The sequence below is a fragment of the Anser cygnoides genome, chromosome 4 (genome assembly GCF_040182565.1).
Source record: "Anser cygnoides isolate HZ-2024a breed goose chromosome 4, Taihu_goose_T2T_genome, whole genome shotgun sequence".
NCBI lineage: Eukaryota > Metazoa > Chordata > Aves > Anseriformes > Anatidae > Anser > Anser cygnoides.
In genome coordinates, this window is record NC_089876.1 from 46,157,693 (window position 1) to 46,173,537 (window position 15,845).

The window sequence follows — 15,845 nt, forward strand, 5'->3', positions numbered from 1 at the left end:
CTCATCTAGTGGGAGGTATCCCTGCCCATGGCAGGAGGGTTGGAATTAAATGATCTTTAAAGTCCCTTCCAAATCAAACCACTCTATGATTCTATGATTTCTGATGGTTTATTTTAGCCATTAAAAAGAAATATTTAAAGATATTTATATGGATAATACTCCTAACAATGTATTTTCCCTGTATTTAGGATAATGTCTCTTAAGGCTGAGGTAGGTCTGGTCCATAAAATGTAATAAAGACAAGCCTGGAAGTTAACTCTTTTCTACTCTTGCCCTTAAGTGGAAAATAAGTTCCTGAAGATGTCACTTTTGCCTTTATAACATATCTCCGTATTTTAATCTGCAAGTGCAAAAAGCAGAAACAATTTTGCCTGGTGTGGCTGATAATAGGGCCTATTTTTTCCACAGAGACCCAACTCCATTGCTGAAAAAAAAAAAGGGGGGGGGGGCATAATGTACAGCTGTGTACTGAAGTCAGCCAGTTAACCCTCCTGTGCTGCACATGGGATCATTACTTGCACTGCTGAACACTTTGACAAAGAATAATCCCACTTGGTAGTCACATACTCACCAATTGCATCAGAAGTCTGAAGTCTCTAAAAAGGACTGCCTCTCTTCCCTCTTTCGTTAACTTGCTGCATTTCCAGTACCCTGTACATAATTAGGAGTAATTAGTTTTCCTTACAGTTTTCACAACCCTAAAAAGAAGTATTTAAAAATGGAAGAATCACTCAGCATATTTACGTTCTCTCTATACAGAGCTTCCCTTATACAAAATAGTGCACCTTTACTGCCATGAATGCAAAGTCAGAAATAGGGCAACGTCTTCATCTACCCATCTTCTGCACAGCTGACATTGGCACAACCAGCCTCACTTGCCAGAGGAAATTGAGTGAAGTAGCTGGGCCTGCCTAATTTCAGCCCTACTTGGAACACAGACTAGACCACATCAAGTCTGGCTCCCTTGACCCCCTCAGAGTCTTCCAATGCTGTCCCACAAGGCTTCCTGTGCCTGCAGGGAGTGTTTTAACTCACTGAGGAAATCAGAGTCCCATCCCTGAAGAGCACAACCACAACTGGGGGCTGCCCAACCTTATCCCATGGCCAAGCTCAGGCCACCTGCAGACACATCTAGGGAGGGTTCTCCCCTAGGGCTGCTGGGATGAATGCTCATGGTGTTAAGAAAGAAAAAATAGTTTAAAAAATAAACACTCAGGAACACAAGTAAAAAGACCACCGAAGAGACACACATGGCCTAGTCCAGCAGGCAACTTTAGCAAATGGAAGACTAAAGTCAGCAAAGTTTTAGCAGGCTTGGGAAAGGTACAAGCTGGGAAGGTGCTGCAGTAGCTAGACAAGCTGCTCAGCATGGGGCAGAGCAAAGCACTTATGCCGCAGAAAACCCAGGCAGGTAAGGACAGCCAGGTCTGGAGCTGCTACAAAGAAAATATTGGCATGCCACCACAGTCTCAAACAGGTCACCAGAGCTAACACTAAGGGTCTGCCCATGCCTTAGTTGGAAATTGGAGTATTGGCTCCGGTTCTGCTAACAAAGACAATTAAAAACCAGTCACTGTAATTTTATCAGACATAAGTAAAGTTGGAAAACTAGCAGGTCAGATGTACAAAGGGGCTTTGGTTTGCAACAGGTTCATTTTATGCTCAGCTTCTCAGACAGCCTCTGTCAGGGAACACTAGAGTACATCTTTAGATACCCAAATTTGAAAGAAATGGCTGGTATATTTACTCTAATTAACTTTGTTTATTGTCTGCATTAAAAGCCAGGGGGATGTTCATATGCTTACCTATAAGGATATGCTAGAGAGCCTTGCTACACTAAACTGATTTAATCTTTTGTTCTGTGGTCTTTTATATGTCTGTGCAAAGATTTCTGCTACTAAAATTTGTAAGCAGACTCTCCTACAGATTATAGTGTTATAAATAGGTGATAAGGCAGAACAAGAACTAGCTCAATAGTTTCAACATCTCCAAAATCTGCTATTTAATTTTCTCCAAACTAAAGCACCAAGAACAGCATGAAAGGACACTGAAAGATAAGAGCTAGGGACAGTTATTCCATCCAACTGCCAATATGTTGTATGAATTTGTGGTTCCCATGCATTTTTGAATTTATCTTCCTCATTTTTTCACAACTTCTGTGTTATCTCTTAGAATGAAGTAATTTCTGTTAGAAAACATTCATTCCCAAGCTGCTGGATTCTCATTAGTTTTCCCAGTCTGTGGGCACTTTTTGTGGTTGAGATGACCTAAGAGATTTTTCTTTGTTTTGCAGCTGGTGAAGTCCAGCATAAGATTTAAGAAGCTAATATGTATCATAAAAGGTAGTTACTTTGAAATTACTCTCTTTGTATCAAGGTCAAACTATCTCAGAAAATAATAGCAAGATGATAATCTCTAAATGGGGCGTACCACAATAGTAAAACAAGAAAACGGGACCGCTTAGGCCAACATAATTCCTGTTAGCCATCAGTATCTGTCTTTCAAAAATTACTGTTTGAACACACATTCATATGATTGGGGGTCAATATTGCTGGCATCTTAATTGTGATATATTCCACAGTTTTCTTAATGGTTCTTGCCTACTTGCCAGGTCCCATCATTTCTACGGAAGTAAAGTGGTACTGCTGGCATGGGACACTCAGCAATTTGAGTTTGCCACCTTGTTTGAAAGGAAGGTTGATAAACTGAATACAACAAGCTGCAATGGCAGCGTATGTGATGCAGTACAAAAAGCAAATGAGGAGTTTAAGAGCAGTGGTATTTAACACTTTTGAAAATTACAGAATAGAAAAGCAGTGTGTCATGAGATAATATTCAAAGCTGAAGATGTGTCAACTTGTTTAGCTATCATTTGAATTGAGTTGTTAAAAACTTATTTGGAAAGGCCTGCAGGATGTATGATTCAAGTCATTTTTTTCCAACTCTTTTAAGCTTTTTTTTTGTGTGTGTGTGGTTATAAAACATACATATGTATTAAAATATATGTACATCCTTCTTTCCCTCCCTACTTAGAAGTAATTTATTGGGGCTTTGTCACTCAAGTTCTTCAAAAACATGCTTTCACATTTTCCTAATTTAATGTTCTACTAAACATTTCTGTGTCTTTGTAAAATAACATTCATTTTATACCTTTTTTGATTTTTGGCTCCTTCTCTCTTCTTTTATAATTTGCTAGTATCCACCATTTGGGATTGTTTTGTTGTTTGGGGGGTTGTTTTGTTTTTAATGCAGTGGTTGATCTGAAATTCATTCTGCTTTCTGGCAGCTGAAGGAAAATTCATATTTGCCTTGTAAATAAATTGAACCTGTACGTCAAAAAAGCAGCATGGAACATGTTCCATGATCACACTCTCTATATATTGTTGGATTGTGTCAGTCCATCATCCTGAAAACCTTGTGTTTCTCACATTTATCTGTGGGTAAAAAAAAATTAACATACCTTAGACATCTATGTCACATTTTCAGCAGTCAGCTGTGTGTTTTGGACCCTAGTTCCATTAACTGTCAATGGCATTTGGACTTCTTTATCCCTTTTAAAATTAAGGCATTGTTCACACCGGGGGCAGAATTTTCTGAAATATCCATTCTCATTATAATTAAGTCAATTAGAAAATCTTCTACAATACCATCACTATTCATTTGACATACTCAGCTATTTTTGGATATTGGACTATTATATATTCCTGAATTACCATTCACATCCTCAAAGGTAGTATCTTCTTGATAAAAGCAAAAAGGATGCTTTGATGTACAGGAAATGGATCACAGAGTTCCTGTTCACTGGATGGAACAATTCACAATGCTCAATGAACAATGTAGTGACAAACCTGTAAGAATGACAAAACAACAGTAGTCAGTGTGATTGTTGTTGTTGTTTCATGTCTTTAATACTAGATTAGAGATTTTTGTTTTAAGGTGAAGTAAAAAAAAATACATAGGAAATAGAAACCATAGCTCAAGAGGAATCTCACGTTCATCAAAATTTGTTACCAGATTACCTTTAGCATAACTCAGAGCACCTTTCTAAAGTTCTGTTTAAAAATTCTATAATGCAGATAAATTAAAACATACGCAGTACTGATTTAGCTGAGATGCAACACTGTGTCTACAATGGAGTCCTTCTGTGACCTTGCCAAGTTTACACAGTGTGCCAATAACAGAACTGGGATTAAAAAACTGACTGATTAAAATTTTGCTCACTAGGATAAAACACTTGAAATGAATCATCTCATTTTCCAGCATGTCCTCGGGTTGCTGCAGGCACAATAAATTACATTCATATAATAGCAAACAACTATAAAAAATTAGAGTTCATACATTTCATATATATTGTAACACCATGGCCTATTTTTAAAACTCTGAATTGCCTAAAGTTTTTATGCTCACAGACAATGAAATATATGACCAGTATTTTTCAGAGTGAAATTTCAGAACCATGAGCCTGACCCAAAATACATATAACTAAACTGAAATATTTCTCTGACTCTGAGGCTCCAGAACAAACCCTATCTGCACATTTTTGATTAACATCAAATGCTATCCCTAATACCTCTGCAAAGAATGCACTTGCAGAGATGCTGAATGTTCTGGGTATAACCTTGTGCACCAGTGAAATGAGCAGAATATAAATAGAAAACAGCAACAAGCAATTGCAGTGGAAAATAATCAGCAAAAGTAGTAATGGAATTAATGGCTGCCAAAGCCTTGCATATCGTGGCAAAAATGCAATCCATCATGCAGCTGTTTGTCATTTTTGCACAGGGTTCCAAACAGCTAAGGTTCGCCTAAGGAGGCCAATCTCCTAGGTGTCCTCTCTAGTAAATGAAGAGATGTAGGCTCCTCCACAAGGAGATTAATTCCTCCAATTGCTTTCTGAAGAAGCCCATCTACTCCACCTACCATAAAGACAGCCTGATCAGATCCACTACCCTGGCGTAAAAGCCTTTTATTTGTGCAAGCAGCTACACATAATTCAATTTTTCTAGCAGAGAAAATAGTTAACATCTGAAAACAACCTGAAACTTTTGTCAAGACAGCGAGGAAGCTATTCAGCTAGCTTGGTGGTCCACTGGACAAAGTGATAAGCAGTGTTCTATTTTAAGCTCCTTAAAATTTAAACACAATGTTGCAGTACCAAAAGTTTCAAAGAGTATTATTACAGATGCTCTACAAAGACATCAAAAATGCTATAGTAGCTCCTCAAATACATCTTTTTCTATTCTTCTCATGCCATAAGTAACTGTGCTGCAATTGCTGAAAGGTTCAGGAGTTACATTTTGCACTCTGTGCATTAATCAGATTTGCAAACACTTGAGCACACATACACGTCAAAATGCCAGCTATTGGGCAAATAGGGGAAATGTCAAATCTAAAAGCAAGTGTAAAAATGAAAGCATTAGGGAGGTTCTAATTTTGCTTAAAATTTAAATCAGGCTTTTCAACTGAATTTGAGAGGAAACAGACACTCTTAAAAGGAGCATTGCCTTTGTTTCAACTCCTGAAAAGCCATTTGTATCTTTCAGAATACCCTACCTTTCCACTATTCTGGGATCCAGGTACTGCTGAGGCAACTGAGACAGCTTTGCATCACAAAACACCCATCACCATTCCAGGAAGCGTTTGTGTAGGAGGGAATTAGAATACATACAGATCATACTGAAAACTAACAAGATAAATACAAGGACAAATCAAGACAACCTGAAATCCCAAGCCTCCATTTAATGTATAGATTTAGAACACAATCACTTCAGTTGTTTTTTGTCTTCTAAATGAGGTGCAAACTAGAATTCTTTACTTAAACACAAACTGAGATTCACTGGACTAGTATTTTTTTTCTGCAGTCTGGCTCCAATCTGTGTGTCAGTTTTCAAGACCACAATGTTAGCATTTCATTGTAGGTCTTAAGATATCTGAATTTCTTACAGGGAACACTAGGATTTTAAAGGAGAAATAAGATAATGGACTCAAAGACTTCTTTTTCATTTTTTTCCCCTTTTCCTTTTTTATTCCTTAAATGAGGGTAACCATTTCACTAGCACAAACTATTTACAATCACAAATGTGTTTTCTGGAAAACAAATATTTGCAATAAAAAATAACAAGCAATTATCTTATACATACAAGAATGATTACAGAGAGATTCTGGGTGTCGGGGGGAAATCTGTATTCTTATATACCTTCTGAATCCTGATAACTGATACTAGATTTTTTATTTATGTTCTTAACGTTACAAATTGCATTACCATAACAAGGAGTCAATATATGGCCAGTTTTTTTAGATCACAACCACAAAAATATTAGCAGGTTAAAACTGACTGCTGAAAACATCTAATTTTTCACAGTACAAATATTGTCCTTCATTTTAAAAAATGTCAGCCACTGCAATTGCAGACAAACAATAAATTAATCCTAAAGAGCCATTTATCCAACTAGTAATAAGGCACAAACATATTACCTTTAAAAACTACATTAAACTACACTCTTTTGCTGAGTTTGCTATATATTAGCTTTAACATTTTACAAATGGCTGCACAGGTGACAAATGAAAAAGGTTTCTCCACAAAATAACTGAAGGTAGATAATGATGCCTCTGAACCAAATCTCTAATATTCATGGATGTTAATAAATTTATTGACCAATGATGAGATGCAAGTTCATTTTAAGGAGTATTTCTCTTTTCCTCTGATATTACTGCAGCCCTGAAATAGAGTTTTGCTCCAAGTGGAACGTAGCATGCTGTAACTACAAGGAAATAAGGCATTTAAAATGGGAGTTCAACCTTTGTGATCAAATGTTTCTTTCTATATCCACTAGAAAAACAAATATATTAACAGAAGCTCAGTCTTTGGTGAGACACAGAACAATTATATGGAAAAAGATGTTTACTGGAGTGCATTCACTTTAAATTCTCATTCAGGAAAGCATCCTTATTCAGGAAAACACTTAAGCACATGCTTGACTTTAAACACATGCTTTGGGCCCAGTGAAGTAAAAGATTTAATCACATTCCAGATAATGATGGATATAAAGCCAAAAGATATTAACATGAATGGTTTTTGGATCCAGGCTTTGCATTTTTCAAGACTTAAATATACACATACAGACATGTACATACACATATACATACACCCCCACACAGACACATACACAGAGAGATCTGTCTCTAAACTAAGCCAAAACATGGGGAACTAGAATTCGAAAGATAATTTGTTAAGAAACCAAAATTAAACTGAAAGAGCAGATTTCAAATACAGTGGCCACTTCATCTTGCTGGCTCCTTAAAACCCAAGCTTATTTACTGTAAAATAAACATTTATGAAAGCCTAGGCATTTCCTATCTGCAATCTTCCTTCTATACTCTCACGTCCCAAGTTTTGATCTCACAGAAAAGAAATGGTTTGGCGTTAAGAAAAATCCAGTTTACATAGCTTTTTTTTTGGCATGTTCTGATGCCAGGAACAAGAATCCATTCCTCTTCTAAAGAGATGAGTCTCCTGATAAGAGACTGATGTTGGCACAAGCACAGTCTTCACATCACAGCTCACTTTATGGGCTTTTTCACATGAGATACAGAAGAAAAAATAAGGCATAGCTTGTGTATAACAATTAGTTTACTCAGATGATTAATTAGTCAATCACTTATCAGGTTAATCATTATTTTCCTGATATAGAAAATGGGGATTCCTCCTCATTTTATCCCTCCAATGAAGAAAAGATGCCTTTTTAGAAGCAATTGCTAAAAAGGGGGTTGGGTGAGCTCTCATTGAAGCTTTGTAGCACAATAACATCCTTTTACTAGAGTACATTTCAAATGCAGTTAAGCTCTTTTTTAAAGCTTAATAATAACCAGAGCTTTCCTCCTAACACACAGCGTTCGCACAAATCTGCCCATTAGTTAGACTAAATGTTGAGGAAGACTTTTACTGGGGACTGATGATAGAGACCTGGTTATTATTTAATGAAGATCTATAGATGTGTGAATAGAAGCAGCCAAAACAAACAGCCCGAAAAGCTAGGGGAACAACAAGATAAATACTTGTCCTGTGACTATCAGATAGTCTGTACTATTTGGAAATCAGAATGAAATAGAAAATAAACTGCTACTTCTTTCCTTCCTGTTGTGCTTGAGGAAGTAGTTTTTACTTCTTTAGTATACAAGCAAAGTGGCATCTAAGAAATACAGTCGAATATCACTAGTTTCTCCCCATAACAGGAAAGGAAAAAAGTATGTAAAAAAAACCAACTGAACCATAAAATTAAAAATACTGAAAAAAAAAAAAAAGACTGATAGCTGAATAGAAGGCCACATTTCGATGACTTACAAAAAGTAAGTGGGGAAATTTCCGTGACTTGATGTTCTGTAACAGGTTTGTTTAAAGGTTTCTCTTAAGTCTTAAAATTTGCAATTTTATGTAAAGAATAAAACCAATATTTCTCTTAAACCATAAGAAGCCCATTTCAGCCAAACCATTTCACGGATGAATATGAAACACAAAGAGAGAGAAAGGGAAAGAAGAGAATCAGCTCCTTGTAGATGAAATCTTACACTAAATCTCTTATTTCTCCTCCTTTTGGGGCGCCAATCTAGGTCTATTTAAAGTCAGTTTATAGACTGACTGCAACTATGCCAGGAGTACAAGCATGAGATTTTTATTACCTGTGGCAGAAGACCTCAACTCCAACAAGAAGAATGTTCAGGATTCTACTTAAAGAGCCTGTTTATACTGATTGTTGTTCTTGTCATCTTTGGTGGGGGGTAGGGTTTTTTGTTTGTTTTTGTAAGAGCTAGAAATACTCTATCAGTTATGTTCATCAGCCTGAGAACAAAATGCATTGAAAGTAACATGGCCAAGTCTGTCTCATTTATTTTCCATGTTTCCAGCAAAACAAAAGAAGATCTTGTCTCACTGATTGCCCTCTACCTGGAGCATGGATGAAAAGCTGATCCTGCAATCTATGCTAATTTCAGCAAGCTCTGCAACAGTGTGGTTTACATTTTCAACATCATACAAACCAAAGTGAATCATTACTGCCTTATTTGCAAAGCTTCTGAGGATGGCTCAGGCTGTCAAGTTAGGCATTTAGTATGTAGAGAACACATAGCTGAAAGGCATCCAAAGAACATCCTATAATAAACACGGAAAAGATGCAAATATACCTAAGCTGCTAAATTTGTATATCACATAAGCAACATTAACTTTTGAGTTTTGATTCAGAACCTGTGTTCAGTGCTTGAAAACAACAATGCTACTCTATGGACTGAGATGAACATGGCTTCTGGGTATATGAAAGACTTCTTTTTAGTAGCTATGATCATTCCTAACAAATGAGAGTTATCAGTCTTTTACTTGTCAAGGGTGTTCTGTTAAGGTCAGCTCTTTTGGGGAAAAAAAGGGTTGGACTTCAGACAGGAACAAGAACTAAGAGGAAAGACTCATTTCATATAGAAATTTTAAAAAATAGTTTGTCTGAACATCTGTATAAACATTCATATCAATGACTGATAAAGTTTGCAATCTAAAACCAAATGGTGTAGGAATTTTAGGAATTATTGTGATGGCTAATTATTTTATTGCTATTCAATACAGAATATTTGTTTTCTTTGATAGTTGGTTTTGCTTTATTTCTTATGGTAGCAAAAACAGTGTAATGCTTGAAATACATTTTCTAGCACATATTAATATTATTCACTAACACTAGTCACTACTCCAAAATTTAATTATATTGATGTAATTTCAAAGAGCTTAAGCACATGGATTCAATCTTATATATATAAATAAATATGCATTTCTCTACTAGAGAGCACAGAATTTTACCTACATCTTTCATTTGTCAACTTGTATCTCAAGTATTGCTTACATAGAGCAGCAGAGAAGCAGCAGGATGTACAGCCCACAGCCAGCTAAGATACATAAAATGGCAAACACACAAAGACTCCAAATGCCCAAAGGAAGGTTTCCACCTGGGGAAGTAGTTGTCACTTATCTCTTCCCCAGAAATAAAACTTTATACTTTTTATAAGCATAGGATTTTACAGCCTATCCAACTAAAAAAAAAAAATAAAATCTTTTTTCAGATTTCTTTGTTTTTTTTTTTATTGTTGTTGATTTTTTTCACATTCTATTGAACATGATTACCAAAGGAATTCAAAATATTTTATCAAAATCTATCTGTACTATAAATATGCCTTGAAGAGTTTACGTTATTGAAATAAAATGTTTCTAGAAAGTCTTTTCAGTATTCTCTAAATGAAAGTTTTGGGAATCTTTTTTATTATGCCCTTCAGTTTCTTATTTTGATTCAGGATAAAAGGTCAGAACAGAAATTCTGAATTTTGACCAGCTTAAAAACATCTAAATGCTGTTTCTTATAATGAAATGTAGCGTAGCTGTCACAATTGCATATCTTTATAGACATCAAGACTACAGTACTAGGAACTATACCAATACCATTTTACCTTTCATCATCTCATCTTGCACAGCTACTTGCAAAGATCTCAGTTTATCAAGATCAGATATTTTTACCAGTTTTGCATTTCAAGTTGGAATTTAACCTCAAAACAGTAAGGTCTAAGCAAAGTATTTACAATGGCTCATAAGCTATCCTTCACCCACACTGATAATATTCTGCAGTGGTTTATGACATTTCTTTTGCATTGTTTTCATTTTAGCTCCAGTACTCTCAATGCACTCTTGAGATATGAAGAGGCAATACTTACCCAAGTACAGGACATATTTTTAAAAAGCAGCATTCGGATCTCTTATTTCTGATGACACCTGTACAAAAGAAAATTCTTTGTGCCTTGCATGCAGATTTATTGAGATCTGATACCAATTATCTTTGACTGGTGACCTTGACCAAAATTTTCCTAGGATTTCCTGCCCTCTCTCCCCCGAGTTTGGAAGCAACTGACTCTAAAGGACATTTTCAACTCTTTTTGCTGTATCTATGTATATCAAAGAACATGGAATATTTAAGATCAGTCAAGACGAGAAGTGGAACATATTGTGCATGCCTTGAAAATCGGGTGCCTACCAGTTGAGCAGCTGTATGGATAATCAGAGAACCTGCACCCAGAATCTCTTAATTATATGGCTCATTCCTCTGTTTGCTAGGCACCACAGGTTCCTCAGAGAGAAAGAAATAGAAAGTGCCCAGACTGCTGGGAAAGAAAATAATTCAACAACAGCATTTTATTTAAGTCAACGTCCCTAAAGTGTTTTAAATGAGGCCAGTCATTAAGGTCTTATGATTAAAGCCTTGCACAATTATAAAATAATTAGGGCCTGATCTTGTAACATCTTTTCTCTGGAGAGCATACACATCAGGTTCCCTTGGAATACTTGTACACTAGGCACAACTGCTGCTAACGCAGATGCATCTGAACCAGCATTACATAAACCACCCTGAGTACTTCTATGAAGACAGGATGAGAGTTAGAGTTGTTCAACCTGGAGAAGAGACTGCTTCAGGAAGACCTTATAACAGCCTTCCAGTGCCTAAAGGATGACCTACAGGAAAGCTGGGGAGGGACGTTTTGTCAGGGAATGTGGTGACAGGACAAGGAGTAATGGCTTTAAACTAAAAGAGGTTAGATTTAGATGAGATATTACAAAGAAATTCTTTACTACAAGGGTGGTGAGGCACTGGTACAGGTCGCCCAGAGAAGCTGTGGATGCCCCATCCCTGGAAGTGTTCAAGGCCAGGCTGGATGGGACTTTGAGCAACCTGGTCTGGTAGGAGGTGTCCCTGCCTGTGGTAGGGAGGTTGAAACTGGATGGTCTTCAAGGTCCCTTCTGACACAAACTATTCTGTGATTCTATGATTCTACCAGTAGCAGTAACAGAGCAAAGCTCAGAAAAGGCTACCATCTAAAGTATTCACCAGTCTCCTTGAGCACATTTTTGTAGTCCACACAGCATTCCATCATTGCGGCTGTGCTGCAAGCAGAAGCCAGCCTGGACCATCTAAAACTGCAGTGTAGCTCTATATTACTTTGATGAGTATATTCTGTAATAATAAATCAAAGCTCATAGTTTTCTATATCGCCTAAGGATGCCAGATATAGGTTCCCATAGTATTAATAAACAAAAATATTTTAGTGAAAAGAACAACATCCAACTAATTCCAATACAAAAGCCAAATCAGACTCAGCAAAGTATAACTGAATTATCTTTGTAATAGTTTTTCTTAGCTACAGGGAACATTATGAAAGGGAAGTAATGTTTGTTTTCCTCTATTTCTGACTTTAACAGATTTTCGTTGTAAAAATGAATAAAAATCAATCAATGTCTATCTATAGCTGTGCAACTGGATGTCAGGTATCATTTTAAAAGCTTCACTGAGTGTTCAGTGCATAACCATACTTCAAATGTTGTCCTTATTCTACTCCACAGTAATGATTACATAAAAACTTAGCAGCGGCCTGAGAAATAAAACTCATGGTCTACTAAAATGCTGTGGAAATTGATAGTCTTGCATATAGATTCCACACAATGATGTTAGCTTGAAGATTTTATAACCGAGTGACAACTAAAATATTAGAAAATGCAGGTTAACCTCTCAACCACTATTTCTGAAATTATATTAAGAATGACTTATTTAATATTAGAAACATGGCTTTGAAGATACAAAATACTGTTAATAACTAACTACTGTTTTGAACCAGTCTGCATACAATAGCGTCCCCCAGAAGGGACTAACTAACCAGAGATTCAAGCAATTCAAAATATATGCCAAGCAAAACTACATTTCACTGCCAAAAGTTTTCCCCAAGAGGTGAATAACATTTTCCATAAGTCTGTGGAAATGACTAAATTAAGTTTGGTAATGAAATACTCATAGCTACTTTCTATGTATGATTCAACGTTTCATTTCTCTACTGAATAATATGGGTTGCATTAATTACATAAAAGGGAAGCTCATATTTATTATTCAATGAAAAGATTAACAGTCTAAAATACAATATTTTAATACACTAAGGAATATTTATCTGAATGTTTAAACCATGAAATTTGGTTATCTTAACCTACTTTTCATCCTGGAAGATTTATATTATTACAGTTTAATTCCACAGAATTTCAATTACATATAAAATATATTGAACACATTATGTATTAAGTGGTGATAATTACACAGTGGATATTTTGTAATTAAAACAACTTTATGTAAATTAGAACTAAGCTCTGTATATAGACCAATTCAACAATCACCAGTAGAAGCACTATTAACGGGCTCAGGAACAGAACATTTTTTCATGTTGTTCTTTTCCCAGCAAGAAAGACTGGGGCAAACCTGTTTGTGTGGTGACCAGCACTTCACCAGCAAACCTCTGCTTTTCCTTCTGACTTTTTGGGCATTTCCTCCTACATACATAAGCTTCTCTGCTGATGTTGGCTATCTTATTGTCCCACTGGAATATAGCTCTCATATGAGGTGAAAGTCACGCAGAAAGGCAACTTCCCAGTTACTGTATGTTAACCTAACAGAGGCCTGTAAGTATGAAACCCAACTTCTGAATTTGACCCAGCAGATTACAAGTGCAATGAGATTAAATTCTCTTGCTGGATTTTATTCTTCAGAGAAAACAAACAAACAAAAAAACACTGAGCTTTCACATTCAAATCTGTTTAGTATTGTATACACGTCATTTGATTTCTACAGTAGAAACATGGATGTTCACAATGAAGTGTGTGGCTAGCATCTGCCTGGGTCATACTACAAAAAAAAATAATTAAAAAAATGAAGCCTTCTGATAGCTTCCTCCCCAAAAAGTCATTTTTCCAGTTATTGAGTTGCTGGAAGTAATGAGCAGTCCAGATAATATCAATGGTGGTGTTAATAATCTGAGGAAAATGACGTCAGTAGTAAATGATGTTATAAACTGGCAAATTCTTGGGCTAGCTGAACAACATCAACTCAGATTTTCCATGATTCATTTCAACCAGATGCTCCCTATCCTGATTGCAGCCAAGTCATTGCATGGCTGGACAATCATGCTTAGCATTGTGACTGTCAGTGTCACTGCTGTTGTTGTCACTAAAATACAACCTTTGCTTTCTGTTAGCAAAGACATTCATTAAAGAGGAAGACTGAAGAGGACTGTTCCTGTCTGCCTTCTCCACTATTACTAGAAACGCAGTCACTGTAGAAGAATTGATTGAGAAGACAGCCTGGATGTTGAGAAGTCCTGAGTGTCAACATGATGACATAGGACCCTAAAGAAATCTATCCCTTCTTCCCATCACAGAGTTTATGTGGGTTGTGCTTCTGAATGGCCTCCCCCATAATCCCTAGAAAATCAGGACAAGCTGAGATCCTGAAATTGGAGGTATGTGGGTCATGGCCCACAGCAATACAGTGGAATAAAGTGAGTTAAATGAAGCATTTCTTCCTAGCGGGAAGGAAGGAGACCCAAAAGAACAGACGTGTTAAAGAAACTTTGCAAGATGTTACAAGATGTTAGGGGCAAGTAATTAGTTCTGCTTTTTCTTTATTTGGCTGTTTATACAATTGTGTTTACTTAAAAGTACATCCTTCTGGGAAGAAAATGAGCTAATATTGGCTGTAATTAAGCCATGTTCCTCTGCCTGATGTAACACCAGTGAAGTCAATAAGAAACTTAAAGGCTTTATTTCTGGCCTCATTTGAGAGTTTCTTCCTTCCTGCACTATATACTTACTCATATACTCTTTCTCTATTCATTCTTTTACTTAACTATAATCTGAACAACTCATGCAATTAGATTATTTCTTTTGAATTCAATGTTGTGGGTTTTTTTAAGACCTATATGATATGCTCTTAAGATAAAATAAACTGTATTGCAAGGTTATGCCACTCAGAGTTCGTTCAGGATAAAGCTAATGAGCTTTCACATTTAAGTTTTACTGTGCAATAAATTCTGGTCATGAGGTATTCCTAAGTATGTATACAGGCATAATATTAATTTATAAAAAGTGGACAGTATCAAAATAGAAATATCAACAGCACCACTCTTCTGGTCTAGCTTTCTCCATGAAATATGGAACAGCTAAAGTCTTCAAGCAATTCCTCAAATTTATGTGCTAAAAGCTATTCAAATATAAAATAAGCACTAACAAATGGGCAACCTTGTCAGTTGCAATGTTAATAAATCAAATTCACCAAGGTAAGTTAGCTACATTTTCAGTACAAGTGGATATATCATAAGAGCCTGATAATGATACAACTACCAGAAAAAACAAATGTGCATTCTCTGACCTTGACAATAATTCACTAACAGCTTGTCTCACCATTTTCCTAACATTGAGCCACTCTTCAGAGGCTATCTAGAAAGCGTTTACATTTCTGTGGATAGAGAATTTCATCTGTCTCATCAGCACTATTAGGGATTTTAGTGCACTATTAAGATTAACTACACGCACACAAAAAAATAAAATTTCGGGGTAGTACTCTATGAAACTACCCAGGGGAAATTTGTGGGATGGGAGGAGGGGGGGCACTGCATCTTTTGTTGTGTTTCTTTCCTTTTGGTAAAGAGTGGCCAGAGGACTGACCTGATGGCCTTCAGAACATTCCATGTTGCTCTGAAACAACCAAAGCTGAATTTCCTACTTATTTGTTACTCCTTAAAATGGGTAATGAGCAAGATTGCAGCTGAGCTTGTAAAGGAAAAAACACCTTACCAGTAGTGACTTCAGTGAGGGGAGACCAAAAGAATGAGGTTTTATTTATATCCCATCATTTCACTAAATGATGTAGATATGTTCTCTATTACTACATTATGGGGGTAAATTATAGACAGTAAGAACCACCATCTAAGCTAGATGACAGTGTTAGCACAAGAAC

The 15,845-nt window shown here is 36.3% G+C and overlaps 1 long non-coding RNA gene across 1 annotated transcript in view; it reads right to left on the reverse strand.

Annotated features, from left to right (window-relative positions):
• Positions 1–2,307: 2,307 nt before the first annotated feature.
• LOC136790820 (uncharacterized) overlaps positions 2,308–15,845 on the reverse strand; it is a 64,210-nt gene continuing 50,672 nt past the window's right edge. Inside the window, exons 3-4 of the long non-coding RNA XR_010831516.1 lie at positions 3,714–3,848; positions 2,308–3,434 (exon numbers count right to left, since the gene is read on the reverse strand). This is a non-coding gene — a long non-coding RNA (uncharacterized lncRNA). The remainder of the gene's footprint in view (positions 3,435–3,713; positions 3,849–15,845) is intronic.